Consider the following 26,169-nt stretch of genomic DNA (forward strand, 5'->3'; position numbering starts at 1 on the left):
CACCATTGGAGGACACTATATGAGAGTGTAGTTCCACTAGAGCAGAGAGTAGCATCATATCGGGCACGATCGAGGACAGAGAGCAGGCCACATTCTCATAGGTCAATGAGCAGCATGGGGGTGAGTGGACCTATGAGACCACCACAACTAGGACTTGGGGCAGGAGGAGCATCATCCTTGAGACATGGCAGGGATGAGGAGGATAGAGGGAGCACCTAGTGATAGAGGTACATGCTCTTTATGATAGATAGTTGACATTATGTAGTGTGACATTATGTAGTCAGCCTATGGGCCATACTTAGGACAGACAGTCCAATTTTGTACTCTGATATTATTTTGGTATATGATATGATATGCATCGATATGATGGGATGCAATGTGTTATGACTTATAGTTATTTTCCATGTATGGATGGCTTATGCACTGTTTATGTACCATTGTGGAACATGTATGGATATATTTTTATGTGTTTTTGATGCATTTATAATATGAAATGGATAAAATGCTTGATGTGATGCTTGATATAATGCAAATGTACTAATCAATGAATGCAGGATGCAGCATATGTGTTTTTTTGTGGAGATCGGAGAACTAGACTAAACTGACTGCCCAAAATGATGGATGAAATGTTAGTAAGAAGAAACAAGACAAAGGACAGTTAGAGACAAAGAAAAACTTTCTTTCACTAATGCACTTTGTAGGTGAGAACCTTTATTTAATGTAGCAAAAGGGATGCATAGCATCATGGCATTGAAGGCCAGAGCTGAAATGCAACCCTTTTTGCAAAAGACAAACACATCGCACATAAGGAATTAGTGAGGCATCCTAGGGTGCATACATCAAGGGTCGAGGTATGTGCGGTGTTCACAAAGTGAATGTACTTATCACAGACACCCAATGATTTAGTTGCCCTAGTTTGTGACAAGCATTCCACAAACAACAAACACAACAAAAAACAAAAGGGACCATGAACCATCCTGGTCACTCTGAATCACTCAGTGACATCATCGAGCAACATAGGAACATGATCGAAGATAAATCAATAAATGATAAGACTCACTAATTCCAACAAGTCAAACAAACATCTTGATCTTCATTGTCAAAAGTTGAAAGTGTTCATAGGACGATCATGTTGTCTGGTTTCAGGACATGCGGTACCCTATCTAAGACAAGACACAGTCTAGTTTCGAGTATACCACACCCTGTATAAGACCCATGATAATGTGACAAGGACAAATAATGTTGATGTTGATGTTCGATTGATAAGACAATGTTGATCAGTTTGAATGCTTGGTTTGATTGAAAAAGTTCATCTGTGAATGCATGATTTCATTAAAGCACAATGTGTGATTGTGTGTCATTGGAGGTATGCTCAGTGATCTGTCTATGCACAAAGGGGATATTTTTTTGTTTTTCTTTTCGAGTTTTTACAAATTTTTTTGTGTTCATTTTTTCAGGACTTTATTTGACTTTTTAGGGATTATTGCAGGACATTTTTTTGATGTTTTTGAATTTATTTCAGGATATTTTTTTGATGTTTTTGGATTTATTTCAAGACATTTTTTTGATTTTTTTGTATTATTTCAGGACATTTTTCAATTCGAAAGTTTCAGTGATTGATCATGACAAGGGGAATGCACCCAATGCACATCTGAAAGACATATATAGAGACCAGGACTGAAACATATGCACAAGAAATTGGAGTATGCAAGACAATGATGTTGACCAATCCCAGGCCTGAAACAGAACATTGGGTCAGGACAAGGATAGGCGTGATAAACCTGCAGAGAGAAAGCATAGCTAGAGGTCATGATAGATGACAGAGCACTGATCTTTTTACACGTGGCGCCTATTTGCCAGGTTTTCACCATGGTACTTGCCCAAAGTGCCTGTTTGCCAGGTTTTCACTAGAGGGCGAATTATTTTTCTTTACTTTTTTGTTCTTTTTCTTTGTTTCTCTTTTTTTCACTTTTTATGTATTTTTTGAGTTTTCTAATTTTTTTTGTATTTTTTCAAGATCATATTTGAAGAATTGCTAATAGAAAATTATGCCCAGTACTTGTGAAGGTGCATGCTATTTATAGGATCTGACAAAGGTTCACCTTCTAGGGTGGCAAGCTAATATGCCCCCGAGCCATAGGCTACAGTAACTATGAAAGGCCCAACCCAATTAGGTTCAAACTTGCCTCTGATGATGTCAGTAGATTGTGCATTCTTAGGGTTTGCCTTTAAAATCAGATCTCCCACTTCAAAGTGTCGCCCTTTGACCTTCTTATTATAAGAGCGACGGAGACGGTTTTGATATGCTTGCAAATGTGTCAGGGCTGTCTCACATTTCTCATCTAACATCTCAAGCTGATGCAACCGAGAGACTCTGTGTGTCTCATCATCAATCAGATGTTGCAAGGAAACATGCAAAGAATGAATCTCCACTTCCAAGGGTAAAATGGCGTCCGCACCATACACCAAGGAATAAGGTGTTGCGCCAGTAGGTGTGTGGATGGAAGTACGATAAGCCCATAGTGCTAGATTCAACTATACATGCCAATCTTGACCAACATCATTGACAACCTTTTTCAAGATCTTGATAATGGTTTTATTTGATGCTTCGGCTTGACCATTACCCTATGGATAGTATGGACTGGAGAAATGGTGTTGGATGTGAAACTTTTCACAGAGTTCTTTGACATCTTTATTCTTGAAATGGGAAAATAATCTTAAGTAAATAAAAGAGTATTATATATATAATGGGAATATTTTTTTATTAAAAATTAGGGCACTTTGTTTTGGGAAATAGAGAGTTTTTAAAAGAGAAATTTGGGGGATTTATTTTAGGGGGATCTTAAAAAAACTTGAGAGGAATATCTACATCTTCCTTTTGAAACCTTTATTGCCATGAGTGATTTGGGGATTTTTCGTAAGCTTGGCTAGGAATTTATAATTGGGGAGATTGGAGAAGATTTGGCTGGAGTAAAGAACAACAAGAAATCATTTTCAGAACTCTCTTCCAAATTTTTAGATAGGTAGGGTCTTCATCTGAGTTTGACTTCTTCTTGTAAATATGCTTCATCTGATGCTTGTGGAAGGAAAATTTATCATTTTTTTTGTTCAATCAATGGTGGATTCCATTTATAAAAATAATAAAAAGAAATTTTCAGTTGGCTGGAAATATGTTGTTGGTTTTCTTGTAAATCTATCCTTGAAACAAAAGCATTCATTTTCTCAAAAACAAATCTTAACCATTGAGTTCTTTTATTTAATTTCTTGTGTATTTTTGTTTTATCTTTGAGCGTATTATATATAACTGGTTGTAAGAAATTGGGGGCTTGAAACCCCATTACCCTGCATACGAATTGTTTGACAAAATATCATGAATTCGATGCTTGAATTTGATGTTTTCACTGAAGTTATTGATAGTATGTTATTCTATTTTTTTTTTGTTTTAATAATATTAATTTACTTGTTAAATTGTTTTTTAGTGGGCATAATCCCCACATGCATCTACAACCCCTTCAAACAAACAATTTTTTATTAAACGCATTGCAGATTTTTAAATCTGCTCATCAGGCAATAACATAAATAAAATAAGGGGATAAACACTCAGTAATAATAATAGATATCTTCCCCCTCTCTCATTACTTAAAGATACCAATTCTACAATATCAATTTGGTAATAAAATTAAGGTTTAAATTTGCACCATAGAGGATTGACTCCCAACCCAAATTAAATCATAGACTTGGGAAAATTGTGACCTCTTCCATCTGCTAATATATTGATGAAGTTTATAATCAATCCTTCATTGCAATTACGAATTCTAGAAACACATATAAACTATTGTTAGAGATGTTTCAAATCCGTAATAACGTCACCTTCTTTTAATATTAGCTGAAATGAAAATTGCAACCTCAACCAAGTGCTACTTGATGTACAACTTGATTTTTTTTTGAGCGAGCTATTTTTCTTTGAATATGTTTGACATGAGACATTTAGCAAACATAAAGTATGAATTCATCATTTGCGATGGCTATGTTTATTTTAAATTTTTTCAATAGAGTTGATACTTTTATATTGATTTGGTTGCGGCTTAGCCGCAAATTTCAACATGGGCTAAGAGCGAATTATTCGCTTCCCCGTAGTGTCATTGTCATCATTGTTATGTAAATGTCCATTTATGTTGGGTATTTGTCAAACGTATGTCAGAGGCCACCTCATGTGGATGTAAGTTGTTTGGTTTCTTTAATTGGTTCTTCTATGCTTATATGGCTTTCGTTCTACGAGTCTCATGATGATTTTACCATGATGTTATTGATTTTTTGTTAACTAGTGACTTTAGGATGACGAGTGTGAAGACACCTCTAGGATGTTGATTTGGCTGCAGTAGTTCTATTCCTTCCTTGATTTCATTCTTGGGTCAAGAGACTCTTACTCTCTTGTTATTGTTTGGATTTAGTTAAACTTGCATTTGTTATGAGTCCATGTCAAGGGAGTGGGCTCCTTTCATGATACTAGGGGTCATGAGAGATGGGATTTCATGAGGTTCCTTGTAAGGATGTATGAATTCCATTCCTTGCAGTCATAAAGGAGTTTTTTCAGTTTTAATTAATAATTGATAGTTAAATAAATGAATGGGTTTGGGTAGATAGATAATCTAATAAAGATAATAAATCTTCAGTGCCTCGTGACTCAGACCTAGGGAGGATGTTCTAGGCTGAGTAGGAGAAGACCATGGAGATGGTAAGACAATATTCCTCGGTTGCTCTCCCAAGGTTGAGATGGCTCTGCATGTTGTCGGCTTATGCCCACTTGTTTCGGCATGTGATGACACTCTCTTGAGCATGTGATCTCCTTATGATATTGTTGGTAAACAAATTTGCCCCTTTTTTAAATCTTAACAATTATCTTCCTTAAGCAAAAATATAACTCTGTTTCACCCTTTATAAAAGGAGACAAACTACCAACAGTTGGATGTATTAATAAAATTCAACCTCTACATTAGAGGGAAGCTCCTCGTATGATTTGCAATGAATTTACTACATAAATGATATGCTAATACTTTTTACCAGAAATCATTGAAAGGCTTCATCATTCATTCATCAACACAAATAAATGGCTTCAAAATTGTAAACATAGAAAATTTTCTAAAAGAATATTCAATGAGAGTTCACAGACTCCGATATACAAACATGTTCACAATATTAATTCAAAGCATAACAGAGGCTCAACAATACTGAAGGTTTATTGATACTCTCTTATTCCTCATAAGGCAAGGGGGATCAAGCAAACCAATACGTGCGAGTCTTCTAACAACTAATGATAACCATGAATTAAGGAAAATACAGAGATAACTGATCACAGAAATATATCATGCCCATAACACCTTCTCAAGAAAGATTATTAATCTTGAAACACACATATTTAAAGATTACATAACATAGCATTTCATTGATAATCAGCCATTGTATTTCCAAACAATTCATATGAGAACCAAAATATTATCTGTTGCTCCTCAAAATCACAGTTTTTTGGAACCCTTACAAAGACAAGCCTTTCAGCTTAAATAACCTCCAGGCTCATAGTTTTTACATAACAAAATTACATTTACATTAACCGAAGTTAAAGAAACCGTTTACTAAAACTGGAAAAAAACTAAATCAACAACTACTACAAGGTTGACAACCCGTTCTTGGATTAACTATACTTCCACGGTGGCAGAAGAGGTTGTGGATCTATCCTACTTTGCCGCAGAGCCACACCATTCCAGATGTGCCGCCGAGAAGTTCAAGATGACTTAGAAATAAGGAAGGCCAATGTGCTAAATCATTTTCTTCCACACCTCCTTATCCATATTCACTTGTGTCACTTTTGCCTTGTGTACCTCCAAATGATCAGAACAAACCATGAGCATTGATTCGATCCTTGCCACTTTTTAGAAGTCATTTGTGGTTAAAGATTTTGTCATCTGAGTGGATTGGATTCTTTCCTGAAAAATCTTGGTTATATCCTCAGCTTCCTCAATGTCAATGCACTTGAATCCTTATGTATTGTATCGATTGAATATGTCAATCCTCTGAGCAATTTGGTGGATTCTTCATGACCTTGTTTAATGATCTAGTTGTGCCACTCCACGTTCTTCCTTGATACATACAATACATTATCATCTAGACTTTCTACTATTTTTTTGGCCAAGAACTTCATCACCTTGTATTTCTGTATATCATTCATTTGCGCAAGGACTGCCACCCATTTGATTCTTACTTTCTCCCAAGCCACTATTTCCAGCTCTAATTCCTTGATGACAGTTTCAACATCTTTATAAACTTTTACCACATTAACAATATAATATGATCCTTGTTGCATAATAAGATCCAACCATTTATTGAACATTTCTGTAACTACTTTGTTCCTTTGAACTTGGTCCAACATCCTCTGATTGGCTAGAGATTTGGGATCAAATTATACCAGTATCTATGGCAAAGGTTGGGGATTTGGACTCTGGATGGCATTGATATACTCAGCCATCAGAGTAACATCTTGCTTCTATTCTCTTTTGTCTTTTTTTTCCTTCCATGTTATTGAAATTATTCTTTTTGTGGATGATTCCAAATGCTTAACATCCACAGCACGTGAAGTAACTCCCAAATCTATCTTTTCAATAGTAAAATATTCCTGAGTAGCTTTATCTACATCCTTCCTTGGAATTGGTTTGGCTATCTTAGCCGTCCAGTGACCTGTTGCTTCATCCACTTCAATAATTGTCTGTGTCTTAAGTTTCTTTGACTTTGATGCCTTTCCTAAACATCGGCTGACCATGTCTTCCATAAGGATTGTAATCAGCACTACACTCTGTTTCTTTCCAACAATATCTTCCAACCATCGTGGTGCACTCGTAGGTTCCTTTGGTGGAGGAGTTGTCTGTATATCGAGTGAAGTGACAATAACCATGGTGTTCATGGGGTCTTGTTGGCTTTCTTCTTCCTTGCTCGTGTCCATTTCCTTCATTTCAGGTTCATCCAGATTCTGTGAATCCATTGTCTCCTCAACCTCTTCAGTAGGATCTAGGTCTACAACAATGTGTTTCAATATGCACTCCTTACTCTTCTTCTTGCTCCTAGAACGAGTTACCCGAGCACTTGTGAGACCTAATGGTGACCTCTTTGATCTTCTTGGTTGGATTTTATCAACAATAGGTCCTGAAACACCTGCAACATTAACAATTTCATTAGTGGAAGAAATGGGAGATTGAGTCACAATTGTGTGAATCAATTCTTAGTTCATGCGAGGACATGTGAGGTCCCTCCTTGAACTTTTTGTTTCTCAACCATCTTTATGTTCTCCTCACAACATTGAAGGTTCTAGTTTGAATACTGTCATCCTCCTTTTTATTCCAATCAATTTCTAGAATTGGTTTTCCCTGAACCTCTGTGTCGAACTCAGGATCTAGGATATCTTCCCCTGTATCTTCTGATACTCTAGATATATTAATTGGAAGCTTCATGGTAACTATTTGCTACAAAGTGAACCTTGACCACAACCTTTTCCTTACCTCATATTCATCATTGCTATTCTCCCAGTAATCCTCCAACTGAGGCTCAAGGAAAAATGACTATCTACATTTAGGTTTTCCATTGCATAACCCCTACTGTCAAACTTTCACCTTGCCACATATGGTTGTAGGTTCATCCTTTTGAATTCTAGTTCCAGGTTCAAGGCATCTAATATAGATTTGCAGCTATCATATCCAAGTTCAAAAGGGAATACAACTCCAGACTCGCCCTTTGTTCCCAATCTTTTATCAATGTAAGCTAGCTGCCTGCTTACCTCTATAAGTACATAACTACCAAAAGCATACCTAGGCAGCTTCAATGGTTGGCCCTCAAAACCGCCTACCCATAGATAAGTAAACCTAGGAAATTGAATAAAGAAGCTACCATATATGCTCATGAATTTTATTTCTTCAACAGGCATCCTCTTGTTCACATTCCCTTGAAGCTCAGAAACAAGTCTTTCCGTGAAGACTCCATTCCATCTATCAATCTTCTCAATGTGTCTCTGTTGTTGTAATAGGGGATAAAAATTATACACCCTCATTCCATCTACCCAAGGTTCATTAGGTAGACCAGGCCAATCCCTTGTACAAGCTAGTATGCAGAAAAGATAATAAGGCATATAAAAACCTGTCATTCCCACAAAATTACTCAAAATAACTCAACCCTGCATGAAGTTTCTCTGCAATTACCTAAGACCAATCGAGATACCTATCACCAGATAACACCACTTGGATGAAAAAGTACATCTAATCTTCCCAATAGAAAGAATGTGAGTTTCCCTTCACCCTGTTCAGAAGTATCACAATATCTCGCACTTATGTGATGAAGTGCTCTTTAGTCAGGGGTTTTGGCAGTCGTGACCCTCCTTTTTGAACTTTTAGGAGCCAATTCCTAGCAACCACACTCTTGTACTTATTCTTCTTTTTTGAGAAATAGGCATACGAGTTCTCGATAGTCCAGTCCTCATATTCATCCTTGTGTGGAATTCCCATTGTCACCATTACTGTTTCTCTGTTGATATTGACCAACAGCTCACCATTACTAGTTATGATGCATCTGTTCTCTATGTCATATCGATTCATGCAAGCCATCACTAAATCTGGACACAGTGCGACAAGCGAGAACGCGGTAGCTTCCACAAGACCGCTTTTCACTATTTTCTCCATCAATGAACCAGTTTGAGGGTTCTTGGCTCTTTCTAGGAAATACCCTAAATCTATATGAACCAAGGAGGTTTCTTCTAGCTCTGGTAAAATACTCACTAGACACGAGGTCTGACCAAGCTTTGGTAGTATTGGCCTCATACTGCCTATCTATACTTCTAACCAAGAAATTCTAAAACAAGGCAGAATCCTACTCCAACAATTTAGAGATTTTTCTTTCTATACTGATAAATCTTCAGAACTTAAACAAACACAACTTAGGAAGAATCATCAAAACTTACCCGTTACCACCATGAAAACTAGAAATTCCTCAAGAAATCAGAGCTGGTTTTACCTTCGGTGCCTCCAATTTGCTCAAGTATGGCAGCTGCAACCTTCTCAACTATGGAAATAAATTCATACATTTCCTTCAATCAAATGGGAAAATATTTCTAAAGCCACACATGCTTCATCATGATTTACCCAAGTGTATGAGGTAATGGTGAAATGACCAAAATCTAACACCTTCTTAACTATCCATCACTTCTACACATGTAGTCTGATGCACTCATGATTACTTTCCATATTTAGAATTTTAAATTGCTGAAAAGGGAATATTCCTTCTTGTCGTGCCGCTTTCATTTTCATCCAAAAAGCCTTAGAGTTAGTTTTGAAATGAACTCATGAACCTTGAACCATTTGACAAAAATTTCAACGGTTCAAGTTCATTTAAGAAATATAACAGTGAGTGAGCGGCACACAACAACATCGAGAATGAGCGACAACAATGACTATTAAATGTGAACCTTGAACCCTTTGAACCACTTGAGATTTGGTTCAAGGTTCAAGACCTTAAATCAACTTAAAACATATGGACCCATGCTCATTATACAATGATACATTGCCATGACTCACAAAAGACATTTTGAAGCTTGAACCTTTTAACAAAAAGTTCAACGGGTTCAAAACTTCAAGACGAAAAACAAAAGCAAACTTGCTCACACAATGACAAAGACCACAAATGACTCTCTTCTAAACGTGCTTTGAACCTTTAACCTTTTCAACTTTTTAGAAATAGTTCAATGATTCAAATACAAAGGAAAACAAATGAACTGCTGAAAGTAAAGGCACAAAAAGGCAACCCGCGAGTATGAACACTCAAAAGAGAAAATTCCGAGGGGACTAACAGATATTTTTATAGATATCTTATGTTTTCCGGCCTCTGGAGGTTATGTCTTTTGTATTGGTTGATTTCATGTCAAGATGAGATGTATTTGGAGTTAGTCTTGGTCAAGCATCAACTCATCTTAGTGTGAGAGTTGGGATCTAGTGGCATCTCCTAGCTCGGAGGGTGGATTCTTGTAGGATTCATGTTTGGTCAGGTGGTTGATCTTTTTTTCATTGGGGGTTTTCCCCTCATGTTGGTGTCATTTTCTTCATGTGATCTTGGAGTTTTCTTTCTCTTGTGGACTTGTGCATTGGAGAAGATTGTTGTATCATTGTATTATATGGTTAAGCCTTGTGATCATGTAGTACATCAAGATAGTTTGTTTAAGTGAGTGGCTTCCATATTTGTACTTTTGTAGCAGCAGTATTATTGTAAACAAATTATAATTGTGAGATCATGTATATGATGGACTTCAATACAAAAGAGATGTAATCCTTTAACATACCAGTACTATGTTGTAGTTGAACACTCATATGATGTTAGCTTGTTTTAGTAGATTAGAAATTCATGATAAGTGTATGTACTATGTAGATTTCAACATGCTTATTCATGAGTAGATAGTCAATGTGTGATTGCATTATGATATAAGTGGAAAGGGGTTAAAATTTCAGTAGTATAATAATTGCTCTTCTTTTTATAATATCACATAGGTCCTTGAGATTGGTGCATAGCATAGGGATAGTTTTGCAAGGTGTACTAGATCATGAAGGTGTACATGTAGTTTTGTTGTGCTCATTCTTGCATATGATGGGCAATTGTTCTTAAGAAACTAGCTCATGCATTTGCTCATGATCATGCATATGTAGGGGATGGATGTTGTGTTGTCATACAACTAGGCAATCGTGAACATGTAGGGTTCATTGTGCGTGTATAAATAGTATCAATCCTGATAATGCATTGGTGGTTAGTAAGAGTAGTAGCTGCGTATTGAATTAGTGGTGTCTAAGGACCATGTTTAGTTGTTTGCATTAGACGTTAGAGGGAAAAAGTCATATGTTAACTTTTCATGTATGGATCATCACTTTGGATAGTGCATTTGCGCATAGCTAGCCATGGATATGATGAGATTACTCACATTGATGTGTAGAGATATTTGTTATTTCCTTACTTCATGATAATTTGCATTAGTGTTATTTGAGTAGGCTTGTACCATTATGGTTCGTAGTGAAGCCAATGCCCTAAGGGATCGTTAGAAATTTTGGAATACTAATCTGCCTATGTTAATAGATTGATTTGTCGAACCTTAAATAAGATTTTAACTAGAGATAGACAATGAATGAATATACTCATTCTAATGTATTGATTGATAATGTACACCACATTAGGAAACAAAAAAAAATAGTCCGCTTTTAAGGTAACTTATAGTGGGTTTCCCTAGGGTTTATTGGTGACACTACACGTTTGTATCAAAGCATAACTCTTCATTTTCTGGGTTCTACATTGGGTACTTTGGTTAAATGTAAGTCCATTATGTTAGTTAATGTGCTAGCATGGGACAGCCCAGCAGTCTTATACCTTCTATATAAATGTAAATCCATTGTAATTTTTGAGCATAGAAGCTCATAGTATTCTCTTTCATTTTGTCCAGTCAAGATGTCTGTTAGAGGAAGGGGACATGGTTATGGTCATAGCAGTCACATAGAGACTCGAAGGAATCCTCATTCAAAGGCCTTTGAGGAGTCACACCATAGAAAGCAATGTTAGGATTAGTATAGTTGCAAGTGAAAGTGATTCATTCCACTACAGAAATGAACCTATGCCAATCCATGAGAATCCAGGGTCGCATAATCCCCTAGCAATGTATCTAGTTGCTCAAGTTTTGTATTGTGCCATATTTGGGTTACGGAGGTGAAAATGTATGAACATGCCCAAGGAAGGGTGAATCATATGTGAAATGTCTATTTGGGTTCGTATTAAGATTTTTTCTATGCCCATAGGAAGTTTAGTAAGTTTTGGAGTTAACGAACAAAAGTTGTGTTGAAACCCTAAAATTTTCAAATTTTAGAGTTCTAGATTCATGCCAAAAAGAAGATTTCTATGTTCAATCATGTGTAAGATCTATAATCAAGTAGGTTCATTCAATTCTAACTTTCAGAGATGAGGTCTGATGCATCCATCAAGAAGTCAGCTTGAGGTATGTGTATGTTTCACAAATTCCAGAATCAAGCCAGTCGAATGTTACTAAATCATTTTGTAGGAGCATAACTAAAGAACATGGAGTTGCACCAGAAAAGAGAAAGCCTTTATCCCACATTGTTTGTGGGATAGGATCTTTTAACACTTCAATCCAAAGCGGCCCATATGATAACTATCAAAAGACAAAAGGCTTTTCGCATGAAGAAGGCTGAACCCAGTGGACCTTGCATGCGTGCACATCTCAAGGCATCCAAAGTTTTACAATAGACTACGAAGATGGAGGCTAAATATCGAGAAAGTAAGATAGATCTAATGATCAGGCAAATGATCCAATGATGGTCACTATATCACAATGAGAAAAAACTCACCAGTTAATCCTCATGACTTGGTGACTAAACACGTGCATAAAAGGGATGGTTAATGATCGACTAGGTTGAAGGTGGATCAAGGATTGTTGCTATACCGCAACATGAAGATGCATGTCAGTTCTCCCCCGTGACATGGCAACTAGTGAGGTGGCATCTAGGTGGAAGTTGAGGTGGCACCCAAGTAGATCATGTGGCAAACCAGAGGCTGACACGTGGTGACAAGTGGCAAAAGAGAGAAGCGCAGGCAGGTTAAAGATCACGCAAGTCCGAGAAGATCCAACAATTGTCGCTATATCGCGAAGGGAAACTTCTTGTCAGTTACCCATCATGACTTGGCGGCAAGGTAGGCCCAGGTCTAATGGCAGGTCCAGGTGGTGAACAGATGGATTTGCAAACCAATTCAGAAATAACAAGTGGCAAGGTGTAGAAATGAAAGGCTGACACATGGCACAAATGGACAAAGAGATAAAGGACTAGCAGGTCATGGAAGATCTAATGGATGTCGCTATTCCGCTATGGAAAGTTGCACAATCAATATCTATCACAGATCAGTGACAAAGGGGGACCAAAGTGAAACAGTGGGTCTGGTCAAGATGAGTTAGCAACTGAAGTGGTAGTCAGGTGACATGTCATCAAAAAATGACTTATTGAACAAACCTAGGTTGCGATGGATCTCTAAAGGACTCACTAAAAGTAGTAGTTTCATTGACATGAAGTTCATTGAAGAAATCAGAAGTGGTCCCATAAAAAATAAAAGGTATCGATGAAACTATAGAATCGATAAGACATGAGAATAGCTCATCGAGGGAGGAAGTTTGGCCGAAAGAACAATAAAAGGGAAGTATTTCTTATCGTATCACATTGCCTTATATATTATTTGAATGTGCGTTAAAGATGAAATATATGCATATCTATCCTAAATAAGTGCTTTTAATATATATTTTAGGATAAAGCATTATTTTATATAAATGGATATTGTGTTCGCAAAATTATTTTCTTAAAGATGGAAATAATTTGATTTAAATGAATTATTTTAAACAAGTAAAGGAAATAAAGATTATTGACTTTTGAAACTAAAAGCTAAGGTGGAATATGTTTTAAACTTTAAAATCAAGGAATTTGATTGGCTTATCTTGTGTACAAGAGATAATGAGAAGATGATGGATATTTGCTAAAGAATGTTATCAAGGCAGAGAATAGAAGACACATGATTGGAGTATTATTTAGTATTTTTAAGGATTCTCATTTGTAATTAATTATAAAACCAAAGGGTGTGTCCTTTGGAATGTAATTGTCTGTAGCTTTCTCTTCTGTGAATGAAAGGGTGTGTCCTTTCATATATGTCTTTTGATTGACATACTTATAGGGAGTCATTCTTATATGTAAAAGGGGAGAAATCATATGAAGAACATACTGTTGTAAGGATTGAATGTCATTTTGTATTAGAGAAGTCTATAAGAAGAAGAATTATCATTTTGTGCAAGCAATTTGTAATGGAGTATCTGCAAGTGCAGCTTATGTATGCAATTATTTCCTGAAGATTAATATACAAGATTCGTTGTTCTTTTTCCAAATATTGTGTAGTTGATGATTATGTTTGTCCTCTTGATACAATTTCAATAGATGAATAATAGTTGGTATTTTGAGAAAATAAGAGAAACCCCTAGACATTTGTCAATAAAATTGATGCAGGGGAGAAGGTCTTTGCATAAAGGGCAGGATAATCTTGTTGAGTTGAGTCCTTAGAAAAGATATAAAGAAAAGAAATCAACAACAAGTATGGCATCCCAAGGTTATAAAATTTTTGCTAGCAGATAGGATGACTCTTCAACTGGTGATAAGTCTAAAAAATCTGGAGGAAATCCATTTTATGCCTTAAATGCAAAAGATAATAATGGTGGCCATGATGAAATCTTAACTAAGGAGGACAAGAAACTGGGTGAAATCATACTTAAAATGGTAGTCTTGAATGAAGATGAATCCAAAACAACAAAAGCTTTTAGGAGACAACCAAATTGGGTATTGCAAAAACTAGGGATACAGAGGGATACAATTAAAACTCGTAGGTCAAGAGGGATAGAAAATAATGAGGGAGGTAGGCCAGCGATACCTAAATATAGTCCCCTTCATATGAAAAGAATAGAGAAGCCTTTTATAACCTTTGATAACCTGTTATTAAATGGAAGCAGAAGATGGAGGGATGTACATAGGGATCAAAGTGGAGAAAGGAATAGAAACAACCAAGATAATGGAGGAAGAAATGGAAATGAGGAAAATGATGGAAACTGGAATAACACAAATAGAGGTAATATTATAAATAATAATAGAGGAAGTAATAGGTATGGCAACAACCAAAACAATGGAAATAATGATGATAATTATGGAAATGGTAATGGTGGAGGTAGAAACAACAATAATGGCAATGGAGGTAATCATGGAAATAACGGCAATAATAATGGTGGTGGAACAATGGGAACAATGGTAATTATGGCAGAAATGATGGATTCAGTAGAGGAAATGTTAACGATCAAAATAACAATGAGGGTGGCAGACGGCCTATGAGCATTGAAAGATATAGGCAATTGGATTTCACTGACATTGTTGGTTATCCAAATCAGATCACTAATGATATAAGATCAGCAATCCCCAAATTCTCAAGAAATGGAACTGATTCAGTAGAACAACATGCAGTTAATGTAAAAAATATCATTGAAGAATTTGAGTTTCCTCATGAGGATGTATTCATGAAGTTGTGTGTTCAATCTTTGATAGAAGATGTAGGAGAATGGTATAGGAACCTTCTTGATGGATGTATCAGCAGTTGAGATGAGTTTGTAACATTTTTCTTGGAAGAATTTGGAGATCACAATGATCCTTCATTTGCATCCCATGAATTAACAAGTATAAACAAAAATCAGAATGAATCAATTACTGAGTTTAATAAAAGATTTAATAAAGTATTAAATAGAATACCCATAGATGTCAGACCTGTTGATTCATTTCTGATTAACTTTTATTTGATTTCTTTTGACATCAAAACTGATTATGAGATTTTGTCTCATAGACATGATACTCTATAACAAGCATTCAAGATTGCTTCTACCATTGAGAACAATAGGAAGGCTGCTGGGAAAATTGCTAAGAGAGATGATCCAAAGTTATACAATCCTAGGGTTCCCAAGAAAGATGACCTTACTTAGATCATGGACATGCTTAAGGATATAAAAGTTAAACAAAATTTTAATGAAAATCCACCATACATAAATAATAAGCAAATGAATTTCAATAGGCCCAGACTCCATGATATGCCTTATAACACCAACTGGAAGGATGGGAAGCTAGTAAAACCAAATCCGAGTAAAGAAACTCCAGATCCACTAAAGAGAAAAAATAACTTTGTAGGAGATTTCCCATGGTGTGAGGTATGCAATCTTCCCCATGATGAAGATCAATGCATGATTGTATAGGGCCTGATGGAGGATTGTCATCAAGAAGAGGAATATGAGCCTATAGTTAATGTTCTATCATCAGATCATTCAGATATGCAAAGGATGAGAAACCATCAGTAGTATAGCATACAACAAGTTTTTTCTGATGATGATGAAGATATCCCTGCCTTGAGAAAATTGTTTCAAGAGGAAGAAGTGCCTTCTTTGAGAAACTTGACTAAAGAGGAGAAGAGAGCATTCACAGTGGTTGTTGCTGCCTAGGCCAAGAGTAATTACTAGCTAAGAAACAAAACACTAAATCCTAAATAGGTGAGGCCTACATGAATATTCACAAAAGTCTCAAAACAAAATGTGAACAAGGAGGCAAATGACAAGAAAGAAAAAGAGGCTCCAAGTGAATCAACAAAGAAGATTGATGCCCTAAAATTGGTCAAGCCTATGGAGAAAAAATAAATCAGTAAGCCTTTTTCAAACTGTGGAACTTTTATGTCTCAAGCGTTGTCTTAGGTAAAAAATTCTATGCCTTTGCTTCAAGTGATGAAATTTCTAGATTACAAGATTGAGACTTTGAAAATCATATCAAATGTGGGTGATGCCAATAAAGAAAATCCAAAATCAAAAGAAGATCCTCCTGTGGTATATCTAGGCATGTCCATTACCAAAAACTTCTCACAAGTTGATCCTTTTTATTTAACAGTGCTTATAAACAATAAGATGGTAAGAAATTGCATAAAAGACTCAGGAGCAGTAGTAAATATTATGCCAGAGGATGTCATGAAAGAGCTGGGAATGAAGGTAGATACCCCTTATGAAAAATGTTGTAAAATGGATAATAGGTTAGTCCCAGTGGTCGAGATCATGAAGGATATTGAGTTCAGGTTTCCAGCTTGTCCAGACACTACCTATAAAATGGATGTAACAGTTGTGCAAGTGTCTGCAAACTATGGAATGCTGCTATCCAGACAGTGGTCAAACTTGGTAATTGGATATGTGCAATTAGATCTATCATATGCTATCATCCCGGTCAAAGGAGCAGAGATAAGAATCAATAGAGAACCAAGATCTCCCTACCTCATAGAGGAAATGGATTTGGATCAAGTAACTTGCTTTTTCCATTCCGATATGGACAACTTTTAGGTAAGTATTTCTAAACCCTTAGAAATTGAAAAAATTGCAGAGGCTGTTAAATACAATGAAAGTTTAATTTGGAAATTGTATTTTGACGGTGCTTATAGTAAGGATGGAAATGGAGCAGGAGTTGTGTTTATTTCACCTAATGGAAAATCTTTTAAATATTCTTTCTCATTGGCTTTTGAATGTACTAATAATATTGTTGAATATGAATTTCTCTTATTAGGACATAAATTAGCAAACAGGCATGGCATTAAGTTACTAATAGTTTATGGTGATTCAGAATTAGTTGTTTCACAAGTTAGAGGCAAATTTGCTGCAAAAAATACAAAATTAAGAAGTTATAGGAATGAGGTTTGGGATTATATTGAACTTTTTGATGCTTTTTCCATTAATTGGACTGAAAGGTTGAATAATATTTTGGCGTACTTTATGGCTAACCTAGCAATTAAACATAATGATATCCCTTTTGATGATATTACACAAATTGAAATTAAAACAAGACCATCTATTCTTGATAATGTTAAGAGTTGGCAAGTGTTTGATGATGACAGAGATCTGCTAAGATTTCTCTTTTGTAAAAATCAGTATGCAAACTAGTAGATTGATTGGAATGGACTTGTAGAAGACAAGGATGGCACAGAGACAGTGCTAGGGCAGAAGGTGTTGCAGCTAAAGACAAATAAAACCCCAAAGGGATTGGTAGGGCTGGAAAGAATGTTTGATGATAAAGACATGACTAGTTTTAGACCTAGTTTAGGAGGGTGTGAAGGTGTTGAAAAATTAAACTTGGGAAGTGAGAGCAATCCAAGAGAAGTGTATATTGGAAAAAATCTCACACCAAAGATTAGAACATCATTGATAAATTTATTCAGGAAGTATAGGCATGTCTTTGTCTGGTCATATGATGACCTTAAAGCGTACAGAGAAGGCCTTTTTCAGCATGAGGTACCATTAAAATCGGATGCTAAACCTTTCAGGTAGAATAAAGGCCTATAAACCCTACCTTGGCTCCTAAGATGAAGGACGAGTTAATGAAAATGTGAAATGCATGGATTATTGAACCTATAAGGAACCTAACATGGGTGTCAAACTTAGTACCAGTATGAAAGAAAAATGGTGATATTAGGTTATTTGTAGATTTCACAAATCTAAATGTTTCATCTTTGAAGGATAACTATGCTTTGCCTAACATGGAAGCTTTTTTGCAGAAGGTTACAGGAAATGAATTGTTGTCTATGATGGATGGATTTTCAGGCTATAACCAAGTTAAGGTCAAGGAGTCAGAGAAATACAAGACAACCTTTACTACACCATGGGGGACTTATGTGTATGGAAGGATGCCTTTCAGGTTAAGAAATGCAGGAGCTACATTCCAGAGGGCTATGAATGTAACCTTTGAAGGGTTAATTGATCATATTTTAGCAGTGTACCAAGATGATCTGATTGCTTATTCTAAAAATGTAGAAGATCATTGTAACAACTTAGAAAAAAAATTTATTAGAGCATTAGAATATGGCATATCTTTGAATCCCAAAAAATGTCATTTTGGAGTTACTGAAGGAAAGTTGTTAGGTCCTATTGTTTCAAAAGATGGTGTGAGAATTGATCCAGAAAGGATTGCTACTATTGATAAAATTAAAATCCCAAAAACAGTTAAAGCAATTCAATCTTTTTTCGGTCAAATTAACTTTGTAAGAAGATTTATTTCAAACTTCTCTGAAATCATAAAGCCTATTGCTAAAATGTTGAAAAGGGGTGCTGAAATAAAATTTACTAATGAAGCTCTTGAAGGTTTTGTAAATATCAAAAGAGCCATCAAGGAAGCCCATGTATTAAAATCACCTAATTTCTCTAAACCCTTCCAAGTGTTTTCATTTGCTTCATTCCATACCATTGTTGTTGTCATGTTACAAAAGAATGATGAGGGCCATGAACAACTAGTGGCATTTTTTAGCAAAACCTTACAAGCATCTGAATTGAACTATGATTTGAACGAAAAACAAGATTATGCTCTTGTGAAAGCTATAAAATCTTTCAGACCCTGTTTGGTTGGTGCCACTATCATTGCATATGCGCCAAGTGTTTCTATTAAAGACATCTTTAGACAATCAGAAACTACTAGAAGGAGATGCAGATGGATAAATCAAATCCAAGAATTCAATATTGATTTACAAATCACAAAGTTGGTAAGGGGTCAGGGTTTGGCAAAGTTAATGGAAGAATCCAATTTTGAAGCAGCATAGGTAAATCAGGTAGAGTTGGAAGATGTACAAATTAGCATTGAGAGATGTCCTTGGTATACAAATACTGTAGATTACTTAAAATACATGAAATGTCCGGATAGTTTAAATGATAGTAAGAAGAGAAATTTAAAGCTTCAAACATCTAAATATGTGTTACTTAATGGAGATTTATATTGGAAAAATAGAGATGGTGTTCTCTTATTGTGTGTAGATGAGTGTCAAGCATCTATTGTCTTAAAAGATTTGCATGAAGGCGTATGTGGAGCTCATTTTTCAGCCAAAACCACTGCTCATAAAATTCTGAATGTTGGTTATTATTGGCCCCAAATTTTTGGAGATAGTCATGCTTATACCAAAAAATTTGAAGCATGTCAAAAGTTCTCAGGAAAACTTAAGTATAATGGAGCCATTCCTCTCAGACCCATGCATATAGAGGAACCATTCCAGATGTGGGGTATTGACTTTATAGGAGAGGTATCAAAAAAATCTAGTGGTGGGCATAAATGGATTTTGGTGGCTACTGACTATTTTACTAAGTGGGTTGAAGCCATTCCCACAAGACAGGCTACCAGCAAAGTTGTGATAAAGTTTCTTTTAGAAAACATTTTGACTAGATTTGGGGTACCCCAAAAGATTATGGTAGATAATGGGATGTGTTTTAGATCCAATGAATTCTCTGATTTCTTTGAAAATTATGGCATCACTTTGTCCTATTCATCACCTTACCATCCCCAAGGAAATGGGTAAGCAGAATCCAACAATAAAAACTTGTTGAAGATTATCAAAAGGATGTTGGATGATAATAAAATAGCTTAGGATTTGAAATAGATATTAGCAGTATGGGCTGATAGAGTGACAGTTAAGAAGTCTACATGATTTTATCCATATGAGCTTGTATATGGCAAAGAAGCAATATTACCCCTGAGTAATTTACTCCCAGTTTATAAATTTATCACAAAAGAGTTTTCAGAAGAAGTGAACTTTATGGGGGATAGATTGATGGTGTTGGTTGAGTTGGATTAATGTAGAAAAGAGGCTCAGTAAAGAAACATTTAGAGGCAATAGATGGTTAAGGATTTACATGATAAAAGGGATTGTGACAAAACATTTGAGGAGGGAGAATGGGTACTCAAATGGAATTCCAAAGACCAAGACAAAGGAAAAAATGGAAAATTTGATGCACTCTGGTTAGGACCTTATATCATCTTTGAAAAGGGTGGATAAAACTCATATTACTTGCAGGGTACTGATGGCGAATTGCTGGAATTTCCAGTCCATGCTCAATACCTCAAGCATTTCTTCTCTTAATGATCAGGGAGTATTTCTTGTATTATAGTAATATAGTTTTTCTCTTGTTTTCTGTTATATGTCTTAAATTTTTATTTTGGTCTGCTTATCCAGAGATAGCTAAGATCTCGCTATGCTCACATGGAGCATACATCCCCAGAAAGAGCCACTATTGGAACCCTGAATTTTTCAAATTTTAGAGTTCCAGATTCATGCCAAAAAGTAGATTTGTATGTTCAATCATGTGTAACATCTATAATAAAGTAGGTTCATTCAATTCTAACTTTCAAAGACTAGGTTTGATGCATCCATCAAGAAGTCAACTCAAGGTATGTATATGTTTCACAAATTCCAGAATCAAGCCAGTTGGATATTAGTAAATCATTTTGCAGGAGAATAACTGAAGAACATGGAGCTACGCCAGAAAAGGGAAAGCCTTTATCCCACATTGTTTGTGGGATAGGATCTTTTAACACTTAAATCCAAAGTAGCTCATATGATAACTGTCGAAAGACAAAAGGCTTTTGGTGTGAAGAAGGCTGAACCCAGTGGACCCTACATGCGCACATATCTTAAAACATTCAAAGTTTAATGATAGTCTGGTGAGGGTGGAGGCTAAAGATCAAGCAAGTCAGACAGATCTAACGATCGGGTGGATGATCCAACGATGGTCACTATACCGCAATGAGAAACAGCTCACCGGTTAATCCTCACGACTTGGCGACTAAAAATGTGTAGAAAAGGGATGGTTAACAATCGAGCAAGTTGAAGGTGGATCAATGATTGTCACTATACTGCAAGGTGAATATGCATGCCAGTTATCCCCCGCAACATGGCAACTGGTGAGGTGGCATCCAGGTGGAAGTTTAAGTGGCATCCAGGTAGATCATGTCGCAAACCAGAGGCTTACACATGGTGACATGCGGTAGAAGAGAGAAGCGTAGGCAGGTTAAGGATCACACAAGTCCGAGAAGATCCAATAGTTGTCGCTATACCACGATGGGAAACTGCTCATCAGTTACCCATCGCGACTTGGCGACAAGGAGAGCCCGTGTCTAATGGCAGGTCCAGGTGGCGAACAGATGGATCCACAAACCAATTCAGAAATAACACATTGCAGGGCATAGAAATGAAAGCCTGACACATGGCATAGATGGATGAAGAGATAAAGGATGAGTAGGTCATGGAAGATCCAATGGATGTCGCTATTGCACTATGGAAAGTTACACGATCGATATCTATCATAGATCAGTGACAAAGGGGGACCAAAGTGAAACGGTAGGTTCAGTCAAGATGAGTTAGCAGTTGAAGTGGCAGTCAGGTGGCGTGTCATCAAAAAATGACTTATTGAACAAACCTAGACTATGATGGATCTCTAAAAGGACTCTCCGAAAGAAGGAGTTTCATTAACATGAAGTTCATTGAAGAAATCAAAAGCGGTCCCATCAAAAATAAAAGGTATCGATGAAACTACATAATCGATAAGACATGAGAACAACTCGCCGAGGGAGGAATTTTAGCCGAAAGAATAATAAAAGGGAAGTATTTCTTATTGTATCACACTACCTTATGTATTATTTGAATGTGCGTTAAAGATGAAATTTATGCATAGCTATCCTAAATAAGTGCTTTGAATATATATTTTAGGATAAAGCATTATTTTATATAAATGGATGTTGTGTTCGCAAAATTATTTTCTTAAAGATGGAAATACTTTGATTTAAATGAATTATTTTAAACAAGTAAAGGAAATAAAGATTATTGACTTTTCAAACTAAAAGCTAAGGTGGAATATGTTTTAAATTTAAAAATCAAGGAATTTGATTGGCTTATCTTGTGTACAAGAGATAATGAGAAGATGATGGATATTTGCTAAAGAATGTTATCAAGGCAGAGAATATAAGACACATGATTGGAGTGTCATTTAGTATTTTTAAGGAATCTCATTTGTAATTAATTATTAAACCAAAGGGTGTGTCCTTTTGAATTTAATTGTCTGTAGCTTTCTCTTATGTGAATGAAAGGGTGTGTCCTTTCATATATGTCTTTTGATTGACATACTTATAGGGAGTCATTCTTATATGTAAAAGGGGGGGAAATTATAAGAAGAACATACTGTTGTAAGGATTGAATATCATTTTGTATTAGAGAAGTCTATAGGAAGAAGAAGTATCATTTTGTGCAAGAAATCTATAATGGAGTATCTACAAGTGTAGCTTATGTATGAAATTATTTCCTCAAGATTAATTTACAAAGTTCGTTGTTCTTTTTCCATATATTGTGTACACTTTTGTGTTGTTGATTATCTTTGTCCTCTTGATATATCTTTTTATATATTTTCTATGATGTGAATCACATGTCATTGCATTAAGTGAAAGATTGAGTTCTTATTGTTTGTGTAATGCATACTGAACCTTCATAGTTGATGATAAATTATCTCTTAAGTTGATAAGATATTTTGTCCATAAAGTGTCATATATATCCCTGGATAAAGGCACTAGTATGTTATTGATCTTTTAAGGTTTTGATCTGTATGCATTCAAGGTCCTTGATAGAGAAACATTCTTCCTAAATCCTATATGAACTGATCTATGCAGATTTCATCTAAGTCCTGAAATAAATTTCATTATCAAGATACAATCATAATCACAATCATTTCTTTTCAAAGCATTTTGTTAGAGCACATAATAAAGCATAGTTGCAGAACAATAATTTGCTAGTTCTGTAAACTTGCTAAAAGTTTTAAATCCACTATAAATAACCTCTTTTGTGCTTGAGAGGAAGAGGCATACCCACCTAGGTTCAGTGGAGCCTAAAGTGCAGAGGGATTTGGTCTTTGTCTATCCCTGTTCATTGGCCAAGGCTGATTGGACTACTTGAGGATTTGGCAAGTCTTTTGGTTTTCCAATCTATGGTTTTGGGAACCAACAAGTTTTCAAGCACAAATGTATGGTAAATTTCTCATAAATAAGTTGTGATCGGACATGGGTAGCTGTAGTGGTCAAAGGGATTTGTAAGGGCTTAAAAGGGTTGGCTTGGTTGAGTAAGAGGGAGTGGAGATTGAGTTAGAAGAATTTTGTGAAGGCAGATCCATAATGCCTTTGATTGTCACCAAAGTTCCTGTGAGGTTAGTGAGCGGTCAAGCATTCCTTCATTAGTTGGAATGCATGAGACGATGGTAGGTGGAGTAAGGAGGGAAGAATGTAGGTTTAGACCATTGAAAATATTCTTGTAAGGCCATATATGAATAAGGAAACTATTATTGTAATTTTATAACCATCTGCATGTGGACAGTCACGTTACTGTTTCAATGGAAGTTCATGGTTATTGGATTAGCTAGAGATCGAAGCCTTTTGGGAGTAGTAGTGCAGTGGATTAACCTCCATTGGGACTTTATCTTAGATTGGGGTGAATGGAACTTACTTCACTTCAATTATCCTTGAATTTGGTGCAAAATCGAAGAAGATATGTCTTAAGGATTACAATTTCCAGATTTTCCCTACAACAGTCCTGTTGCAGCGTCTAGTATGGCCACATGAGGAATCATAATGAAGGAAGGCTATATTTTCTAGAGAGGTCTATGAACTCTCTTTCTATTTATTTTCCTCTGACCTAATTTGAATAAGAATTGAGGAAGATATGGCTATTTTACTAAAGCCTATCAGGAACCCACTATGACAGGGTTAGTGAGAAGGGTTTGATCTTAACTTTATTTTTAACTGTTCAAAATTTATGATCTTTTAGGTTCTGTTAGTGTATTATATACAATTTATATGAAATTTATTTGGTGATGAGTGGTTATGTATTGGCAGAGTTATTTAATGCCCTACATAGACTGTGACATAGTTTCTTCTTGGTTTAGGACAATCAAAATAGTCTTGGTAAAGTGAGCCTAACTTTTCATTTCACTGTTGGATCTTCACGAAAATTGGATATGATGTTTATGACTATGTTTTCTATATTTTCACTAGAGTGATTGGCCTAATTATGTTTCTTGTCAAAGATATGAATGACACAATTGTGTACTATTAAGTCATTGTCTAAATCCCAATGATTGATATCCAAAGCAAATGTTTACATCTTTGGTCACGATGGAATATTTTATTAGAAAGGTGGTAAGAGATTTTTTTTTGAAGCTAATAAAGTTTATCGAGACTCAAGGATAATGAGAATGATGTGTACCTTGTTTGATGCTATGCTATTACTAGGGAGACTAATGTTTTTAATAGTGTACAACGAGATCTTTTGGTTTATGAATAAGAAGGACAAAATTAAAGACCATGATGACGGGATCAAGTGACTTTGTAGCATGAGTTTTTAAGTTGAGATTTGGAGTAGTGGAATTATTGTGTAATGGACTTGATTGAGGAATGAGTAGATATTGGAAATTGGATTGGTTGTATGAATTTTGATCATGTGAGAGGTTGAAGAACAAGAGTATAGCCGGTCTTCGGAGATCATGTTAGGTTATGGTAAAGAGGATGTTAGTAGTCTAGGAGGAAGATTTGGTTATTAATTATTTACTAGAAAATTTAATCCTAGAGTGAGCGAACATGAGTTTAGAGGTAAATAATAAGCTAACATTGATTATGGTTATGAAGGAGATAACGAGTGGAGATCACACTAACTTTTCCTAAGTTGAGAAATATAAGTAAAGTGGATTCCTTATGACATCTTATAGTAAGAAGAGGCTATGAGGGAGAGATGATTGCGATTGGTTCTAAGTGTATGGATGCAATGGATGGATATACCATTCGTGGATGAAGGAGGCTAATTAGAGTTGGATGCTTAGCCTAGAGGAGGGCAAATCGATTAGTAATATTTGAGTTTGAAAGGAGCTACTGAGTGCTCTATCTGAGTATAAATTCGCAAGTGAGAGGATGATCAATACTTAATGACCTATGAAGGTAAATTCAATTTCTTGTGTGTTGTTATTTATGTGAAGAGCGTAATGGTGAAAGAGAGTGTCATCTCTTAAGTATTCTTAAAGGAATTTAATATTTATGTATACTTCATAACATGAAGAATTTGGCCTCGTGGTATATAGAATGTGTGGATGCAATAACATTGAGGTGAGTGTGTGTGTCTTTTGTGTAGATCCAAATGTATTGAATTAGTCCAACCTATATGTTTACAATGGTATTATATGGAAGCTAGGAAAGGTTATAGTTGCACGATGTGCACTCTCTACTCATTCAAGGGCCCTGGACCCTTCACTGTTGTGTAGCAATTACTCCCTGTGGTGTGGCTACCAATAGCTACCTTGTGATGTGGATTGAATATATAAACTGCTTATTTAATTTTGAATTGTTTTGGTGGTTGTGAGTATTGTAGAACTAGACTTTTTACTTGGGACGAGTCACTAGTTTCTCACTTTTATATTTGATTTATCTTCTAGTGGTACTTGCCACAATTTTTTTGATTGGATTTCACCGGCAATTTTCTTCTTTTCATGATTTTAATTGTTGATCTTCCTTTCTTTTTCCCTCATCTCTTTTCTTTTTTGGTTATGGTGACCTTTCCAATGTGATTGTATTACAAGTTGGTTATGTGTATTAGTGTTGTTTCTATCACGTCCTCATCGGACCTCTGATAGTATGTGAAAGGGAGAATGTTGTAGACAGTCACACTAGA

This window comes from Cryptomeria japonica, chromosome 8, assembly GCF_030272615.1.
Source record: "Cryptomeria japonica chromosome 8, Sugi_1.0, whole genome shotgun sequence".
In the NCBI taxonomy this organism is placed as follows: domain Eukaryota; kingdom Viridiplantae; phylum Streptophyta; class Pinopsida; order Cupressales; family Cupressaceae; genus Cryptomeria; species Cryptomeria japonica.